This window comes from Mesocricetus auratus, unplaced genomic scaffold, assembly GCF_017639785.1.
Source record: "Mesocricetus auratus isolate SY011 unplaced genomic scaffold, BCM_Maur_2.0 Super-Scaffold_100714, whole genome shotgun sequence".
Lineage (NCBI taxonomy): Eukaryota > Metazoa > Chordata > Mammalia > Rodentia > Cricetidae > Mesocricetus > Mesocricetus auratus.
The window spans coordinates 812,570-831,451 of record NW_024429270.1 but is presented as its reverse complement, the minus strand read 5'-3'; the positions used below and the strand labels follow the sequence as shown (position 1 = coordinate 831,451).

At 53.6% G+C, this 18,882-nt stretch overlaps 1 protein-coding gene and 1 long non-coding RNA gene across 6 annotated transcripts in view; one reads left to right on the top strand and one right to left on the bottom strand.

Moving 5' to 3' along the window:
• The window catches only part of Adgrg1 (adhesion G protein-coupled receptor G1), a 36,870-nt gene extending 29,963 nt beyond the window's left edge, over positions 1-6,907 (bottom strand). The window contains exon 1 of one of the 2 annotated variants that reach the window (XM_013119470.3): positions 6,587-6,907. The gene's annotated coding sequence lies outside the window, so the exon portion shown is untranslated. The remainder of the gene's footprint in view (positions 1-6,586) is intronic. The other variant, XM_013119472.3, reaches the window with a different exon arrangement.
• On the top strand, positions 354-18,496 carry LOC110342541. 4 transcript variants are annotated; one of them, XR_005875180.1, is made up of 5 exons: positions 354-599; positions 796-957; positions 11,977-12,301; positions 14,070-14,218; positions 17,186-18,496. It is a non-coding gene; the product is annotated as an uncharacterized LOC110342541 (long non-coding RNA). The 4 variants fall into 4 exon arrangements; XR_005875179.1 differs by lacking the exons at positions 354-599; positions 796-957 and adding exons at positions 9,192-9,890; positions 10,012-10,125; XR_005875178.1 differs by lacking the exons at positions 354-599; positions 796-957 and adding an exon at positions 9,199-9,890 and having other exon boundaries at positions 11,977-12,314.
• The last annotated feature ends 386 nt before the right edge of the window (positions 18,497-18,882 follow it).

Here is an 18,882-nt window from a genome sequence, read left to right as displayed (position 1 = left end):
ACTGGCTAACCGTGAGTCATGGCTTTCTCGGAGGGAGGCAGGAGGAGGCAGGACTGGCAGAGGTGAGGCGGGGACCCTGGGGGATGCCCATGACTCAGGCCTGGCAAGTGGGGACCTGGGTCTCACCTCTGATCATCTCAGAACCCCGGTGCCAGTTTCAGGGATGGGAACGAGCTGGGGTGACGGTGCCTCCTCACCCCCCCCATTATCAAGGTCCCTGGGGGCTGTTCCCCTGAAGTTCTGTCAAAGAAACCAATTTGCCATGGCAACCGACCACTCAGATGCTGGCCCCGCCTCCAGGCCCAGCCGACTACTGCCCCTTCCTGAAGGACAGTCTAACCTCCTTGGCAGCAGGCAGAAGCCAGGAAGGCACTCCTGGAGGAAGGGGGTGTCGGGCTGCCTGGCTTGAGGCCATGCGTGGCTGATTGCTGACCCGTGTCTCTGAGCGTCTTCCTAGCACGGAGCCAGACCAGAGTTCTCCCACTCTCTTTCAGTTTCAACCTTTCAAAACCCATGTCCTGGACTCCAAGACTCCAGGGACTTCTGGAAATAGCCTTCTTTAGGCTGTCTGCTGAGCCAAATGGGAAACTGAGGCCCAGGTAAAGAGCCCGTCTAAAACCTCAGAAAGAGCAGTTTGGAAGTGGGCCAGCCCCACCTTGTCTGCTCTGGCCAGCCGGCTGTCTGTGCTGGTTGTTCCTTCCACTTCTGGGGTCCACCGGTCCTGCACACTTTGGGGTGGGTAGGGTAAGCACGGGCCTCCAGAGTGAAGTCTCCCCATCTTTCCTCTCCGTATAGTGTGAGCCAGCAAGTCCAGGTTGCAAGCGCTGTGAGGTTTCACAACCCAATGAAGGTGAGCGGTGACAATGACAACAGTGGTGGTGACAGAAAAGCAGCAGTCTCACAGGCTGCATCCCAGCCTCCCTCATGCCGTCCTCACAGCACCTGCCCAGACGCTTGGTGAGTCTCAAGAAACATTCTCCAGGAATGTGGTAATGAAGGAAGAGGGCAAGGCAGAGAAGCAAAACTCAGAGAAGGGAATCGACCTGCCCAGGGTCACACAGCCGGGGATGTGGAGGGGTCAGGCAGGAGCCCAGGGGTCCACTTCGCAACACCTCACATCACGTGAGGTGACCAGACACAAGCAGTGACTTATCCAAGGCCACACGGCTAAGACGCGGGTGGGCCTGAAGCTCTCAGCAAACATCTAGCAGGTACAGGCCTTAGCCTCATATTTCCACCAGTCTCCACCACACAGAAGAGGCCCCAGGTACAGAGAAAGCAAGGGCTCTCAGCCACACCCTCCGAAGGCTAGAAGCCAGGTATGAACCAGGTGACTCCAGAGCCCCTGCTGAACACTGAAGGAGAAGACAGCAATGTCGACAGAGACCCTTGGAAGGGCCTTGCAGGGGGACAGCAGCAGGGGTGGAGAGGCGGGGAGAGCTCTGTTTAGAAGGAAATAGAATCTGTTGAAGAAACGGGGGCAGATGGTGGAATATTTTGAACACATGGGACTGGAGGGCTAATCAAAGTCACTGGGAGTCATGAAAGGTGTTTGAGTAAGGGGTACCTATGCTCAGCACTCGAGTTACGGTCACAGACACATAGAACATTTGTCAGAAACCCCAGATCTGTCCCATGGGAATCTCACATTTAATAGGATCTCCAGGTGGCAAAACTCAAGGAGCCCTGTCTTTCCGCTAAGGGCTTGAACAGGTGTAAGAAGCATGGGCAGGTGGCGGGGCTGCCTTGAAGATGGAGACGAAGGAAACCCGGACTGAAGACTCGCGTCCTAGAGACTTTCAGAGGCAGGACCGGGGAAAGTCAGACAGGGAGAGGGGAGGTGTCAAAAGCATCCCTGATATGTGTAGTTAGGGGTGGGGTGCAGATCTGGGAAGTGAAAAAAGGCTGTACTAATGCCTCCTGGGATGGAGCCATGGGTCCTGGCTGCTTCCCATGGCCACGGGGCCATGGCTCAGCCCTAGAGCTGTGGTTCCACAGAGGGTGTGGGATCACAGGCTGGCGACAGAGCCAGGGACTAGGGGTAAGGAACACAGGAAGCTGATGGTTGCCCCTTTATAAGGGATGGAAGAGAGGTAATACTGATGCTGGTCCGGAGCCAACGGGCTACAGCAGACTCTGCCAGCTGGTGACTCGGACAAACATATCCACCCAGCCACCTCTCTGCTGTCAATTGAGGCCAAAACCGGCACCTGCTCCCTGAACACTGAGGAGAGACCTCCATGGGTACATGATCCCCAGGATACGGATAAGAAACCAATAAGGCTGCCGGAGGCACGGCCTGGGCACAGAGAGGGATGGAGTATGTGGCCGGTAGAGCTTCAGCGGACATTCAGGGCTCGGTCTCTTTCTAACCTGCCAGAATGAACAGCAGGCTGCACAAGCCAGCCTTGTGGACAGCGATGAGCTGTGCCCACTCTTGCCAGGGGCCCAGACAGCCTCTGCCTACCCAGAGGTGGGTTTTTACCAGACACGAAGAATTCATGCACAGGCTTCCCTTGCGAGCTCGGTGACCTTGTATATCACGGAGCACAATACCCGGCAAACTGATACTAAAGTGCACACGAGGGCACCAAGTCCAGCTAGCAAACACCTGTGTCCCCTCTGTATAGCAGCAACCCTGAAGCCCAGAAAGAGGACCTTCCCAAAGCCATCCCACAATCCTACAGCTTGTAACCCAGAAGATGTGTTAACACCGTGCTCTCAGCCCCCTCCCTACTCCCTTCATTCCCGTGGGAAAGCCTCCTGCCCACAAGCGTGGGGGAAGCCACAGCCCCCATGACAACGCCACCTCCCGTCATGTTGCCCCGGGGTCTAGCGTGGATGGCGGTGCCCATGTGACTCAGTCACCCTCACAAAGGCAGCTGTGTGCCAGTGCCCAGGACAGCCCTTCCCACTGGGGGACATCCCCTTCCCCTAGCCTGGGAGGCGCATGAAAACCAGGCTGGTCCAAGATGAGGGGCAAGGGTGCTCGCTCTCAGGCATTAAAGTGGGCTGCTAAGCCTCATGGGGATTCAAGCCCAGGCTTGGGGTTCAAGGACATCATGCCAGGTCAAATGGAATGGAGGCTGGCAACAACATGTGAGCTAAGTCTGCCCAGTCCTGTTTTCTGAGACCTTATTTGGAGTGCACTCCAGCTCCCTCAGGGTGGAGCCAAGCAGATGCCCGCCTGTATTTACCTACCTCAGGTTTCCAAAGTTCTGGGGTTGTGGTCTGGGAAGAGTCACACCTCCAGATGCCAGCAGAAACTCTCTGATCCCCTCTAGCCCTTCACCCCCTTGCTCCAAATGGCTGTGGCACACTTGTCATCCGCCATACAAGTGGCTGGTGTTTTCTCCCACAACCCTGCTAAGCGCCTTTGCCTTATTTACGGTACGAGAGGGAAGGAGACCACCAGCCTAGTGTCACGACCTGAACCAGGGTCTGACTTTCAGGCCCTTCCCCCAGGTCCCTCTTCCTGGTACCAATGATGTCTGACTACATGCCAACAAGAAGTGGCCTTGGTCCCTGGCATGGGCACTCCTCATTTCTCTGTGTGCCTCCCTCGTTCCAGTGTGCAAGGAAGAGGCCGCCCCAATGTCCTGTTCCCTAGACAAGTTCAGGCTGGCTGCCTCCAAGGCCACTCCCACTAGCTGCCCTAGGAGGTGGGCACGCCTGGGTGCCCAGCTGCCTGAGACAGGCAGACTGGCCACGAACTTTCTGTTCATGTTGTGGCATGACGGAATGTCTGACCCCCACCCCGAGAGCACTTAGCAGGAGTGCTGGATCCAGCTGGATCATGCTCAGAGAGTCAAACTGGCCATGCCCCTGACTCTCAGTATTTGAGCCCAGGGCAAAGATAAGGCACTTTGAACAAGTCCTCATCAGTCCAGTCACACGTCTGCCAGTCTGGGACTGTCTTTCGGGATCCAGAGGCCTAGGGTCCCCCATGAGACCCTACCCATCTCTGAACAGCGCAGGTAACCAGGGGAGCTGTCATGATGAGGCAGGCCTTCCTGCTCTACCTCTTCAGGGTGTGACTCCCTGCCGTGTGCTCAGAAGCAACCTGGCCCAGGATAGCCACTGACTGACTCCAAACTGCTCTCCTCCCTGCTCTGGTTCCCCCACAGAATTGTCCCGAAGCCCTCCATGACTGCCAGGGGACTCTAGCATCAAGTTGCAGGACTTTGACTTTTCTGGCCTCAGTGTCCTCATGTGTAAAATGGGGGCAGCATCTTCCTGGGTTTGCTCTTGAGCGTGCGCTGAAGTATATGCTTGCCTACATGTTTACACGGATGCATGTGCACATGTGTGTGGAGGCCAGAACTCAACTTTCAGTGTGTGTGTCTTCCTCTGTCACTCTCCGTCTTATGTGTTAAACGTCTTAGGAACGTGCGTGCGTGCGTGCGTGTGTGTGTGTGTGTGTGTGTGTGTGTGTGTGTGTGTGTGTGTACCAGCACCATTGCATGCGTGTGGAGGTCAGAGGACAGCTTGCAGGAGTCGGTTCTCTCCCTGCACTCTGTGTGGCCCAGAGATCTCCATCAATCAGGTCGTCCGTCTTGAAGGAAAGTGCTTTAAGCTATTTCACTGGCCTCACATTACTTTTTGATGTGCAAGGTCTCTCACCAAACCTGAAGCTCATTGATTCAGCTAGACTGACTGGACAGCGAGCCTGGAGATCCTCCTGTCTCTGCCTCCCTGGGGCTGAGGTATAGGATCAAACCACTAAGTTTGACTTTTTATGTGGTACTGGGGATTCAAACTCAGATCTCCAGGCTTGCACAGCAAGTGTCTTACCAGCTGAGCTATCACCCTAGCCCCCACAGGTCTGCTCTGAAAACATCCCCAGTGTGTAGGGATAGAGGGACTTCCATCCTCCACAGGAGCCACCCCGTCTGGGCTAGAAGGCCAGACCTGAGCTGACCAGCATTACCATGCCAGCTGCTGACAACTGTTCCACACTTATGCCCCATCTAGGCCACCCCTCCCCAGGTCCTGCCCTGTGAGGTTTGAGTGGCAGCTGCTCAGACACCAGACTCGGGCCAGATGTCTCTGATCAAGCAGAGAGGCATTGGCTCATCTGTGCCAAGGCAGGCAAGGGAGGCCCAGGGGGCTGAGTGACCACCCACAAGGTAGTCCAGCAGTGAGCAGAGTCTGGGGGAGACTTGCTCCATGTTGAGGAAAGCACTATGCCAGGTCACTCACCGCCAGAGTCCACAGGACCCAGATCTCGGCTGTGCCCTCCTGGGTGCCCACATCCCCTGCCCCATACACACACAGCACGGATGTATTGAGATGTTGGCTGTGGGAGACTCACTTGGGGTGAAGAGGACACTCTTGTTCCCTCACCTGAGAGCCCAGCAGGCTGCCACCACCTCCCTGTTTCCCTCTCCCTCTCTTCTGAGACAGGGTCTCTCCACATAGCCCAGGCTGGCCTAGAACTCAAAATTGACCTGCCTCGGCCACCCTAGGGTGGAGATTACAGACCTGTGTCACCCCAGCCCAGCTCCAACACTTCTCTTTTGATACAATGAAGAGCTAGAATCCTAAGTACTTTGTTGAAATCCCACAGAGCAGGGGGCCCCCTAGTCCCGGGAGAACCCCCCAACACCTCCCACTTTCTGCATACCCCTATGCCCAGCTGCCAGAGAACCACCCCAAGCCGCCGGGGTCTCCCACTAAGTGCCGGGGCGCAGGTGGCGCAGGAGGCATAATGGAGTGATGGCAGATGCTCATTAGCAGGGGCCCACTGTGCAGCCCACAGGCCTCAGGGAGCCAGGCTGGCAGAAGCAGAGCAGCGGCGCCAGCCGCCCACCTTTGTCTGGCTGGGTGGGGGCCGTGAGCTGGGGCTGGGGGCTGGGGCTTTAGAAGCAGTATTTGCTTTCATATCCGGGACCCTGTCTACCTCCATCATGGTACAGCTAGGGCCATGGGTCCAGACAGGAATGTGCCAGGGTCCCACCAGAGGCCATGGCAAGCCTGATTTTCCTCCCTGTCCATGTGCAATGTTGGGCCAGCATTCAAGGAAGCAGCTGGTAGGAGAGGGGAACCTTTGACTAGACTCTTGTAAATGCGGTGACAAACCTGGGCTGGGAGGCAAGGGGACCCTTGGTTGTCAGCAGTAGAGACAGACAGACATAAGTGAGTTCTGCCCTTTTGCTGCCGCACCAGGAAAATCCGCCTACCTCCTCTTCCTCCTCAAAAGTCAAACAAGTAGGGTGACCTGCTGCTAAACCGGTTCCCCATGATCTCAGAAGGAAACTGCTCTGGGAGCACTGGGGACCAAGACGAAGTTGGGGTTCATGCTGCCAGGTTCCAAGCTTCACTCTGGCCCTCACATCGACGGGCTCCTTCTAAGAGGGGCACACTTCACGCCTGCAGTGTCCAGTGACCCCGCGTGAGCATGGCCAGGCCACACTCCGAGCAGCTAGGAGCCACCTCCGAACAGCTGAGCCTCAAACTCATTCCCAGGAGACATCAGGGATCAGGCACACTCACAAGAACCCCCAAGCACTGAGCTGAACCTGAGACCAAGGTCAAGTGGGCTGGGCCAGGCTGAGGCCATGCCATACCTGCTGCCCTTTCTTACCTCTGTCTTCCTCTCTGGACAGCAGCCTCCCACCTCCAGGTCTAGGCAGGCCCTTCTGTTGACAACGTTGGCAGCCTCCTCATCCTCCTCGGTGCCCAGAGCCTAGTCTGAGCCTGTCTAGGCAGCAGTAAACTCAATTCAGGTGAGGCTCCACCTACCCTTCTAGCTTCCGGTGCCCGTGGCTTCTCCGAAACTCCAAGTTTCTGGCGAGGTTTGAATGGTCTTCAGCCTTCGTGAAATTTCGGCATCTCTATCCTGGACAGTATGAGCTGCTCTGTGCAAGGCTGAGGTCACCCTGCCTCTGGGTTTTCAGGCTGTGGGAGGCATGCTGCCACACCCCCACACACCTGCAAACTGCCAGCCCTTTGTGACTTCTCCCCGCCTCCACTGAGCTAGGGCCCCACCTAAATCCTGTCTGCTGCTATGCAACACAGAGCAGCCACGGGCTAGATGCAGGAGGCCTCCAGGGCTGCGTGTGGGGTTCCCAAATGTCCTGCTGGACTAAGGTGGAAGCAGAGCAGGCAGGAAAGGGGCAGAGATGGAAATTTTTCCTAGGCATGGGTGGTGGCAGCTGCCCCAGGTATCTTGGGAGGGTGCCAGGGGAGAAGTCCAGGCAAGCTCCACCCTGCAATGGAGAGGCCCTGTGCATACACTTCCCCAGCCCCTGCCACCCACCGCTTGTCAGCATTCTTACAACCAGGCACCAGTACCCCAGGGGTCCTTCTGATGTACACACACCCCCAACACTGAGACCTGCTGGCTGAGCTATACTTCCTCCCAAGAAGTCAACTCAAACAGAGGCTCATCCTTTGAGCAAAGTGGTATCATCTGCTGTTGGGGGCCAGGGCCGTGGGGGTGTCCCTCCTGTAGGATTTACCTTGGGAACCCTCAGACTTTATTGTGTTTCCTGCTGCCACCAAGATCAATTCCCCCTGCTTTCCTTGTCTGTGTACCCTAGCGGTACCAGAGCAGGCCCGGGAATGATGGGTAACTGGTGAGTGAATAAGAAAAGAGGATGAGTGGGTGGGTGGGTGAGTGGGTGGGTGGGTGGATGAGTGGATGGATGGATGGATGGGTGGGTGGGTGGGTGGGTGGGTGGGTGGATGAGTGGATGGATGGATGGATGGGTGGGTGGGTGGATGGATGGATGGGTGGGTGGGTGAGTGGGTGAGTGGGTGGATGAGTGGATGGATGGATGGATGGATGGATGGATGGATGGATGGATGGGTGGGTGGGTGGGTGGATGGATGGATGGGTGGGTGGGTGGGTGGATGGGTGGGTGGGTGGGTGGGTGGGTGGGTGGATGGGTGGGTGGATGGGTGGGTGGGTGGATGGATGGATGGATGGATGGATGGATGGATGGATGGATGGGTGGATGGGTGGGTGGGTGAGTGGGTGGGTGGGTGGGTGGATGGGTGGGTGGGTGAGTGGGTGGGTGGATGGATGGATGCACCCACATGTTTATGGAAAGCCAACTGTGATCAAATTGCTGTGGTAGACAAAAGAGAGACCATATGCTAAAATCTCTTCCCTCTCAGAGCTACAGGGATGCAGATCATAAATTAGTAAGCAATAAATATGAAATCTGTCCAGAGCTATTCTGAGAATTGTGGGAAGAAAAGAAGATGGGAGAGTGATAAAGGAGTGAGGTGAGACTCTCAGTGAGAAATGATGCTTGCGTATCGACAGCTTCCAGGAAGTAGCCTTTGGGGTCCCGAGAGTGGGGCATTCTAGTGGAGAGAGGAGCCTGTGCAAAGGCCCTGAGGAGGGTGGGCCTGACTGGAGGGCTGAGGAGGAGCTTGCTCACTGCTGTGTGACTGAATGAAAGGTAGAGAGGAGGCCACAGAGGAGGACAGCCGGATGGACAGACGGCGTCTGGGGAGCACAGGTGTGGTCACGTGTTGTAGGGAGATGAGGTAAGCAGCTGTCTGCTGGTGACGGCTCTGCACGGACCCTGCTGAGACCCTCAATCCCACCATCACCCCGCCACACGAGAACTCCTCGGCTACAGTGTGGGCACACACTCCTGCTCTGCCCAGCACAAGCTGGGTCCCCTGAACCGGGCAGATGAGGGGTGCCAGGGAAGATGACAGTCTAGGAGAGGGCCCACAGGAAGAGCCTGACTACAGAGTTCCCCAGAGATACCATCTGCCCCGATAAGGACACAAGGGGAGTCACAGTGACTTCCTGTATGCCCACTGGTGACTCCCTCGCTGTTACACCCACACTTTACATCTTCCCAGGGCCCCTGGCATGTGGTGTAACCACTGCCCTCTGTCACTTAACAGCAAGGGCTGATGGTAGAGTCCCAGTCTTGAGCCCTCTCTTGCTGAGTGCACCTGGGGAGGTTGCTTAGCCTCTCTGTGCCTCAGGTCATCTATCAAATGGGGGACCCTGCCTTTGTTCTGCTTGCCTTCCAGAAACAGCAAGAACTGGGAAGCACAGTGTGCCCTGGCAGGATAGGTGCCCTGGCAGGATGACCCAGCCCATTCCCTGGGACAGCCCGTTAAGTCAATGGGATGTAACAAGAGTGTGTCCAAGTCTCAGACCTGCCAGCTGCAGAGACGGTTGTAACCACCGTGATCCAGGCCACAGCCCTGAGTTAAAAGCAGGCTGTGGGTCACACTGACTCCCCCCTCATCCTGGAGGGAGTAGCCACCTGGTGCTGAGGGGTGGGGTACTCCCAAATAAGGCAGAGTGGGGTCCAGGAACAGGCCTGAAGTCACACCCAGGCAGATGGATCCACCACCCCTCACTGAAAACAGAAAATGCAGATTCCTTCCCTTCCAGGCACTTGAGGGGTTGGGCGAGAGGGTCCCCAGGTCTGCACCCCATGCTTTCAAGCTAAGCTTCCACGTTCCCTCTCAGAGTTGGTGAGGCCCACAAACTCAGGCTGGGTGCTCTCCCATCTGTGGAGAGCCACTGTTGAGCGCTGCTTGGACAGAGAAGACATTTGCTTCACCTGAGCTCCGACAGGACTTCCTAGTCACAGATTAACTGAGTTGGGTCATTGCTCACTAGCTCCAGTGTTTACCACTGAGCTAATATTTGCCTAATAAGTAAGCGCCAGGTGTGGGGCCTCTGTTTCAGAAAGCAAGCACCCTGGGTAGCTCAGGAGATGGTGTGTCAGGGTCCTGGAGCATACTGCCTGCGGCTCAGTCCTCCCTAAGCCTCGGCCCAGAAGGTGTTAGGGGCACCCATCCATGCTGCCCCAATTCCATGGGAAGGTGCTACAGCCCTCTTGAGAATGCTGACACGTTTAAGTGCCCCATAAGTGCCCACCGTTCCCAGTGCACAGCGGAAGGTAAGCTACTGGATTTTGGCAGGCAGTCCTTCGTGTGCTCAGTGCTGTTCCTGCTGGCGAATGGAGGTGGCCCCCGCTGCCTCCAGTGGCCACCCCTGACAGGAGTCTCTTTGCATGGCAGTGCCAGTGTGCAAAGCCACCGCCGCTCTGGGGCCCACCACAGCTGCACCCCGGGCAGCCTCACCTTGCTTTACAGAAAGGAGACATGGAGATCCGATGGCATTGCCTGGGCTTGGTAAGTCCATGGCAAGTCGGGCGTGATGCCTGTCCTCCCAGCAAGAGGCTGGGGAGTTCAAGGCCAACCTAGGCTGTGTCAGACCCTGACTGGGCTAAGCCTCTGTCATTGTCAGCTTTGTGTCCTTCAGTCACGTTCTAGTCTAACCTTCTAGATTCTCCCACACAGAGTCACCCACCTGTGCCCAGTCCGGGGGCAGGAAACCTCGTTGTGGTCTGAGTGTTTGCCACTTAGCATTCGTAGGTGCTTTGAAGCTGGAGTCTTACTCTGACCTTCAGTCATTAGGGGGGGATCAGAGGTGACGCGTTTCCCGGTGAGTAACAGGAGGAGATGGGGTGGGGGACTGCTGGAAGGCACATCCATGCCCGCAGATCCAAGAGCAGTATCTGTCCCCATTTTATAGATGGAAACACTGAGGGTGGGCAAGGGAAATGTGCCACTCCACTGTGAGTCAATGCTACCAGGCCATGTCCTCTATACTTCACGGCACTGCTTTTGTGTAGCCTTGTCTCTTGAGGTGACTGAGTCACATTTGCAGCCCCCGCCCCCATCTCAGCCTGGAGATAGCATTCATGGTAAGCCCACTAGACAGACACAGGAAGCTGAGGGAAACCAAATGCCACATCTGGGCCCCCAGCGGAGAAGCATAGAGGGGAGTTAGCACTGAGAACAGGTTCCACCCACACAGGGGACTCTGCCACCCCTCCTGTGCCAGGGAAACTCCACTTGTCCTCTCCCCCACCCCACCCTCCTGTAGGAAGTTAGTCTTTACCCTGGCAGCCCCCAAGGTCCCGCATCCCCTTACCTGAAGGAGCATTCAGATGAGCTCGCTGGACCACCTCTGTGCACCAGGTCCCTCCCGAACACCGAGTCTCAGGCTGTGCTTGAATTGCATCAATGATTGTGGACCGACCAGGAGGCTGAGACCAAAATGTAACTGCGTTGCCAAACAGGGCCAGTGGAAGGATCTGAATGAACTACTGATCCCTGCCTTATCTTCATCACGAAGCTTCATATCTGATATATTTCATTTGTCCATTCAACGTTTTCCAAGCGTCAAGCTGGTCTCTGTGGGACCAGACAGACTCTATGTCTGCTTTTAAGGTACTCGTGCCTCGATGAAGAAGTCGGGTAAGGGATTAAAAAATTGAAGAAATGGTAACCCAATAAATATGAAGACAAATACTTACATATCACAAAAAGTGTGGTGAAGAGAGTGTGAAATCATGAACCCACATTACCTAGGAAATCAGGGAAGCCCTCTCGGAGCAGGGAAGGAGACGGCAGCCATGAGAAGAGTAGATCCGGCACAGGCAGGGCAAACAGCACGGGGGAAGACTGAGAAGGACCATGAGCACAAGTGTAGGGAAACTGACACCTTGTGGGCGTGGTGGGAACTGGAGGAGGACCTCAGGGGAGAGACACCAACTCCAGCCACTCAGGGAAGCTGGAAGGCAGGCAGCCGTGGGCCCAGAGCAGGCCAGAACCGGCCTCTCTGCCCGAGTCGGCGCAGAACTGGGGAAGGGTAATGACGGGCTCTGAGTGTTGTTCAGAACTCGGTGTGGGCATTTTCGTTTACATTAAGTAGGATGAAACCTGGTGGAACTTTCTTTGGTTGTCAGTGACACAAACTTTTTTTTTTTCTGAGTTAGAGGAGAGTTCAAGATGCTAGGTTGCTTTGATGGTTATCATCATCGTTTCCATTGTCTGTCATCACTCATGATGACGGTGGTGGCTGCAGGCATGACCGTCACCAAATGTGCCTTATTTAACATTCTCTCCACTGCTTCCTTGAATTCATCCAGATGATCAGCAAGCTAATGACCGAAGGCTGATTCCCATCTCTTTCAGATTCCTATACCTCAGCCTCATCACAGACGGCTTGAAGAGACCACGCCTTGGACTCAGAACCAAGGAAGATACACAGAGGCTCAGTATTCTACAGTATTGACCTGACATCCATGTAGTAAATGTCACCAACCCCAAGCAGTAGGCGTGAGTCTACCAGGGAATTGTGACAAAGTGCAGAAGACTAGGTGGTCTAAAGAAAAGAAATGTGTTGTTGGTTCCAGAACCCAGAAGCTCAGGATCGAGGTGTCCACAGGGCTAGTTCCTCTGAGGGCCCCAAGAGCCTTCCAGGACTCTGGTGGATGAAGGCCTTCTTTGACATCCCTGGGTGGGTAGCATTGGTAGGTTTCCACCTCCACCTTCCCTGAATGGCTGTCTGGGCTCACATTCCCTGTTTCATAAGTCTTGACCCTAAGAGTCTCCAGCACGCTTGTCACACATCTCCTGCTCAAGTATGTGAACCTTGATTCCCACGACAAAGGAAGCAAATGGAGCCAGCAGTCGGACAATGGTGACAGACCACAGCCAAATGTGACGGTTAGAAAGGGCTACATCAGTGGGGCACGGTGGCACACATCTTTAATCCCAGCACTTTGAATGCAGAGGCAGGTGGATCTCTGAAATTTTCTGGTCAGCCGGGTCTGCACAGTGAGACCCTGTCTCAAAAGCAACTGAAAGCAGCGAAAAAGGGTGTTTAGAGCTCAGAGTATTTACTACTTTGCAACTTTGTTTATGTAACTTAATTCCTCCCCCCTCCCCTTCTGCCTTCTCTCCCTATTCCCCCCTCCCCTCAGCCACCTTCTTTTTCCTTTTGTGATCAGGACTTGCTGTGTGCAGACAGCTTCCAAACTTCTAGGCTCGAGCAATCCTCCTGCCTCATCCAACCAAGTAGTAGGGATCACGGGCGTATGCCCAGTTTTAATTCTGGAACCAGGACTTCAAGCATGCTAGACAATCGCTCTACCACTGAACTCTCTCCAGGTCCTGTGATTTCACAGTGACTGTTTAGCATCCAAGCCACAGATGGTTCAAACACTTAACAGTCTCTGCGCCAGCACTACCATTGGTGTCCTCCCCTTAGCTTATCCTAGGTCCCCAGGTGGCTTCCCATGGGCTCAGATAAGAGCTGGGTCACCATGTGGGTTTGAGTCTTGAGTATCTCCTCTGAGGTCTCCTCATCTGGAGGAAGACCCCAAGGAAAGGAAAGTCTGGTAACAAGAGACTATGACAGGGCCATCAGCCAGACAAGCAAAGAGCTAGAAATAGTCTACATGTCCAGCGCCAGGAAAACACTCACCCCAGCTTTCACCCTGAAGGTGACCAGCTGTCTCATTTTGTCCCCAGTTGTCCTTGCCTGGAAAGTTCCGCATTCTAAGAAACTGCTTGGTCCTAGGCAAACCCAGATAGTTGGTCCCGTGATCATCTGTGTGGCCACAGCAACAACATGTTTACTGTAGGGGAACATCCAGTAGAAATAAAGAGAACACAAAGGCTGTATCTTCACTGGTCTCGAGAGTATTTCTTCTCCAAGGCCGAGCTGGTACCCAGGGAGGTCTCTACATAGCAAGAATTAGAGTATTTGAGCCAAGCCTGAGGATGGCAGAGGTGTAGGACAAGGAGGGACACCCTGAGGACAGATCCTGGGACCCTGTTCAAGTGACCTTAAGGAGGTGCCACAGTCTTTCCATCTAAGCTCATCCTTCCACCATGGCAATGCCCCACTTGTCACAGGTTCTTAGGCAATGCTGTCAGGATGCAGAACCTTTGGGCTAGGACTGTGGGTACTTTTTAAAAACCACTTTAAAATTATTTCCATCGCGGCTATGCAAATGGTGTTTGTTTAAAACAAAACTCATGAGTACCTAGGTATATGGCTTACCTAGAAGCGGAAACCAGATATGGGCTTGTGGTAGGGATGCATTGAGGGCTAACCCCAGTTCTGAAACATGCCATTCCTTGGAACAGCTGACTCAAAAGGGAGCTGGGTCTCCTCGTGGCCAGGCCATAACTGAACCCCAGCAGGCAGCCCCAAGGACGGGAGAAATGCAATGCCTGCAGCCCTGCTCATGTATTCAAGAGAGCGTTTGTGTTTTCAGGGCCTCCCAGCACAGCGCTGCTCCGTCTCAACTCCTCAGCCTGACGGCGCTGGTCACACCACAGAAGCTTCAGCACCATGATGCTGCCATAGCCACAGAGGAAAGAAACTGCAGCTTAGACAGACCTGGTGGCCACAGGCCCACAGTGGGTAAATACCTTTGCTTTCCCACCTGTCTGGTACAGTTAGGAGAGCCAACACAGCAGATGTTCACTGTCAAAAGCCCCACCTTGAGTCATGAGGAAGCCGACTCTGTCACCACTTTACCAAAAAGATAGTCTGAAGATGAGACTTGGGGAACTGGTGTCACTTGCTCTAGAAAGTGACAGGATTCAGGCGGAGCCCTGGATAACTGGCCATGCCTGTTATCCACTAGGGCACCCTTACTCCCAGACAGAGAAGCCCCCGGCTGGGCCTGGGGCGTCCTGTGAGGAGGTATGCTATGATCTTCCAGGGGGGCTGTCCCTGGCCTCCGTTTCTTCGGCTCTGGATGGCGGCTGCTGTACTGGGGCAGGAATTACAAACTGTGGTGCTCATGGACAGGTGACAAAGCTGGCCAGTGCAGGGGGGGGATGGGGCAGGTGGGGAGGGAGGGAGGAACTGGAGAGCACAGCCCCACAGCAGTGTGCCCAACTCTGAGAAAACTCACTCAGCAAATACGGGGCAGTGTGGTCTGGCCCTCTGTTTTTGCCATGTAAGCTAGAAATGTGACTGTTGTGTGAAAAATCCCAAGTGTTAAAAGTGAGGCAGGGGTTGGAGGGTTGAAAGCCATCGGAAATCAAATGAAACCAATCCAAAGCCAGAGCCTGGTCCTGGCTCCAGCTGGGCCCTTCTAGAGCCTATGTCGACACTGGCTGCTTCCCTGTGTCATTGCCGCTGCTGGAAACAGAGCCTTTGCTAGGTCACCTTGCAGTTAAGGGTGTTCCCGTGACTGAAGCCTGGACAGCAGGTGGCCACTGGGAGCCGAGTCTGCGCTGTTGGGCTCCCTGCTTCTGAGCAGAAGAGCTCTGGGCAGTGAGAGGCCTCAGGTCAAAGCAGCTGCTTCCACTGACAGCCTGGCTTGTTCCCTGGAACCCACATGGTGGAAGGAGAGAGCCACCTCCCAAACGCTGGCCTCTAACTTCCACACGTTGTGGTACGTACGGCCAAACGCATACCCACACAACAAGTAAACAACAAACAAATATCTTTAGAAGTCTTAAAAGGAAGTGCCAAGCCGTGTATTCCTGTCCCCCACTTGCCCATCTGAATAGAACACATGCTATTGGCCATACCCTGGGGTGGAGAACAAAAGAAGGACATGTATCTGGTACCCTGTATGGCCATACTCACCCTGAACAGACCAGACCATTTCCTGACTGACGATTACCCTGTCACTGTTAGCGTAGCCATAGTAAAAATCCATCTAGCACGGGTTCAAGAATCTTCCTCGGCTGTCATTATTTGTTTCTTTTTACATCTATCTATCTATCTATTTTCATGGTGCTGGGAATAGAACCCAGGACCTTGTGTGTGCTAGGCAAGTAGTTTACCCCTGACCCAGCTGCACTTAAGAGTTTCAGAACCAGACTCCTTCCTGCTCTCCATGTACCCATTGTCAGAGTGCAGAGGCTTGGAGAGGTGGAGAGTCTAATTTGAGTAAATAGCCCGTCTATGCTCAGACCCACAAACAGGTCCTACGCTCTCCCCTAAGATAAAGAGGCTTTAGGGACTCCTGTCCCCTCAGCTGCTGTGTGGCCTCTGCCAATCACTGTCGTCTGGGCAGCTTGCCATCTAGTTCAGCCTCCCACCAGTCTCTGACTCAACCTGTTTGCACGGGCACCCGGTGTTGGTCCTGCCATTTGGAGAGTTCCTACCAGGTGACTCGGCTTGGCAATGGAAAGGCAGCTTTCCCCGAAGTGTCTCAGGTGCCAGCCTTCCATTGACCTCAGCCGCGGGCTCATCTTTCCTCTGGAGACCCAGGCCCTGTGATCTGGAAGGCCAGACGTGCAGAAACCCCTGAGATAATGTGTCGGCCAATAGTGGCGAATAAAACTCCTACTGGCTGATAGCAGGCAGCTTTACCTGCCCATCTCAAACACACCTGCCCAGGCCTCGGGGTGGCAGACAGCCTTTGCCAGCCTTTAGTAGGCCCTCAGCTAGGATGCCCACACAGCTGTGCTGAGCCCCTGCAGTCGAGAGTCAGAGAAAACAGCCTGGCCTAGGGAGACCAGGTTCTCTCTCCGTACTGACCTGGTCAAGGCCAGAACTGTTGACCTTGATCTAATCTCAGAAGCAAGGTTGCAAACAGTCAGCCCAGGGCCCAGGCAGGAGTGGGTGAAGAACAGAGTGACAACAGGAAGGGGAAGTAAGCTGACTGTCTTGAGAGCTTGCAAGAGTTGATAGCTAAAGTCCAAGGTTAATGAATCAAGAAATAGCAGGCTAAGCATGTCATTTATGGCCAAGAGGCAGCCACTGAAGCCAAAGCCACGCGGAAGAATGAGGACCCAGACTTTTTGCTGTAAGCCCTTTTTATCAGTTTGGTAGATTAAAAGTGACGTACTCCTCAGTATCGGTTGCGAGGTTGCTGCATTTGCAGACCTTCAGGTCTGGAAAACCACACTTGGGGTTCCATGCTCAAGTTGTACGGTCAGTCTCTCAATAAGTGAGCAGACACACGGCCTTGAGCAAATTTCTTAATCACTCTGGGCCCAAGTTTCTCCAGCTACAGAACCAGAATAATAATTCCAAACTCCTAGTATGGGCAGCTAATGGCCCTTTCCAGGCTATAATGTCTGTCACTCCAGTTCAACACAGGAAATTCTAGTTCACCCTTTTTAGCTGGTGCAAGACTTTCACTATAGAGGATGCAAAACTAGTTAGAACAGCGAGTTTTCACCCACGTATGCACTTTGCAAAGATTGGCAGGTCTTTGGGGGCAGAGGAGTGGCTGCTTTTGACAGAAACATTTCTAAAAGAGATAACTAGGCCACAAATGTTATATAATTAAAGTTTTTATTAATAAGTAGTAACGATTTTAAATGCCATAGAAAGCTTTAACTGGGTCATATCCATACCATGTACTTTCATTATGCATTTTCTTTCTTTCTCTCTTCCTTTCATTTTTTTTTGACACAGGGTCTCTCATTGCTGAGAATAACCTTGAACTACCTCATCCTATACATTTTCCAGCTTTGGTCTCTGTGTGACTGAACATCTTTTTAGAAGTTCACCATCCATGTTCATTTCTTTCGTGAAATACAAACCTTGCATACTTTGCCCATTTTTATTAGGCCTTTTGTCATTTTTTCCCACTGACTCATAGAGCCTTCTGCGTCTAAGAACCTTACTCCTTAAAGAATGTGAGACACTCATCTTCCTGTGGCCTACTGGATGCCCATTTTCTTGGTGTGTCTTTGATCACAGAAACATTTCGCAATGCCATATACTCATAGGACTCCTGGTTTTCTTGACGTGCTGTGAAGGGAAGGACTGTCCGCTTTGCCTAGTGTGCAGAGCAGGTGGGCCTCCTGCCGCATCGCTGTGAGGACAATGGCCCAGAGAATGGCGGGTGCAGTAGTTGTCTTGTATTCTTTTAGCAATGTTGCGGTTTTAGTCACATTCAGCCACCGGAGTGTCTGTGTGTGTACACCACATGAAGCAGGGTTTTGTTATTTGCTTCTATTGGAGAACAGCCATCCCAGTTTCCTCTACTGACAAAGCCACCCTTTCCCACTGACATGATAATGCTTTGACAGACATTTCTTAGACACGTTGGGCGCTGCTGTCAAGATTGGCACATGGCGGAACTCTGCGAACACTGGCTTCTGGGCACAGCTGGAATGCCAGCTGGGTAGGAGCTAGCACCACCACAGTACAGCTGAACACAGAGCTCCAAACTCTGAAGAACTACAGCCCGCGATCATGGCTTTGGTTTGGCTTTTACTTTCAAGCCAGCTTGATTTGTCCACCTTAACATTTCCACCGTTTACATTGGTTTAGGGTAAGCTACCAGGCAGTGACTCGGTGTGTGTGTCACTGGTGCAACCAGACCCTCACCCAATCAAGATACGTCCATCTTTCAGGAGTTCCTTTGTTTTCCATGTCGTTGGTCTCCCGCCCCTTTCCCCACAGGCAACGGCGATTGTTCTAAATGTGTGTGTGCAGACGCTTGATAACATTTTTCAGAGAAATAAGCCACCCAGCAACACCAGTCATTGGCTGGGGAGGAAAGCCAACTTCCCTCAAGGGCCTGCTCTTGGCTGGCAGCCAAGGAGCAGCAGAAGGACTGCAGGGACAAACAGCCCCGTGGAACTGAAGGCTTGAGGACTTCCCTCGTGGAACCGACTAGTGCTTTCTAGGCCAAAGAGACCCCATCCCAGATTACCTCAACAAGTTCCATTGTGGTCAGTATTTCCAAAGCTAAGAATAAAACCTGTTAAATATTTACCTACCGTTATCTTCTGAGTCAGCTTTTGTTGCTGCTGCTCTCGTTATTTTGTTTTGTTTTGCTTTGCTTAAGGCAGAGTTGTGCTATGTAGCCCAGGCTGGCCTCAGACTCCTAGCAATCCTTTTGCCTCAGCACCTGAGGTGTGGAGTTGAAAGATCTAACTGATCTTTTTTTGTGTTTGACTTGAAACAATTGCCTTTTAAAAGGAAACACCATATCCCACTTTAAATGATCTGGGACATGGGTCATAACTAAAGAAGGGGTTAGTTGTGATACTAAAATTAGAAGTTAATCTTGTGACCAGTGAAATGGCTCAGGGGACAAAGCATATGCCACCAATCCCAGCAACCGGAGTTTGGTCCCTGTGACATGGTGGAAAGAGAGA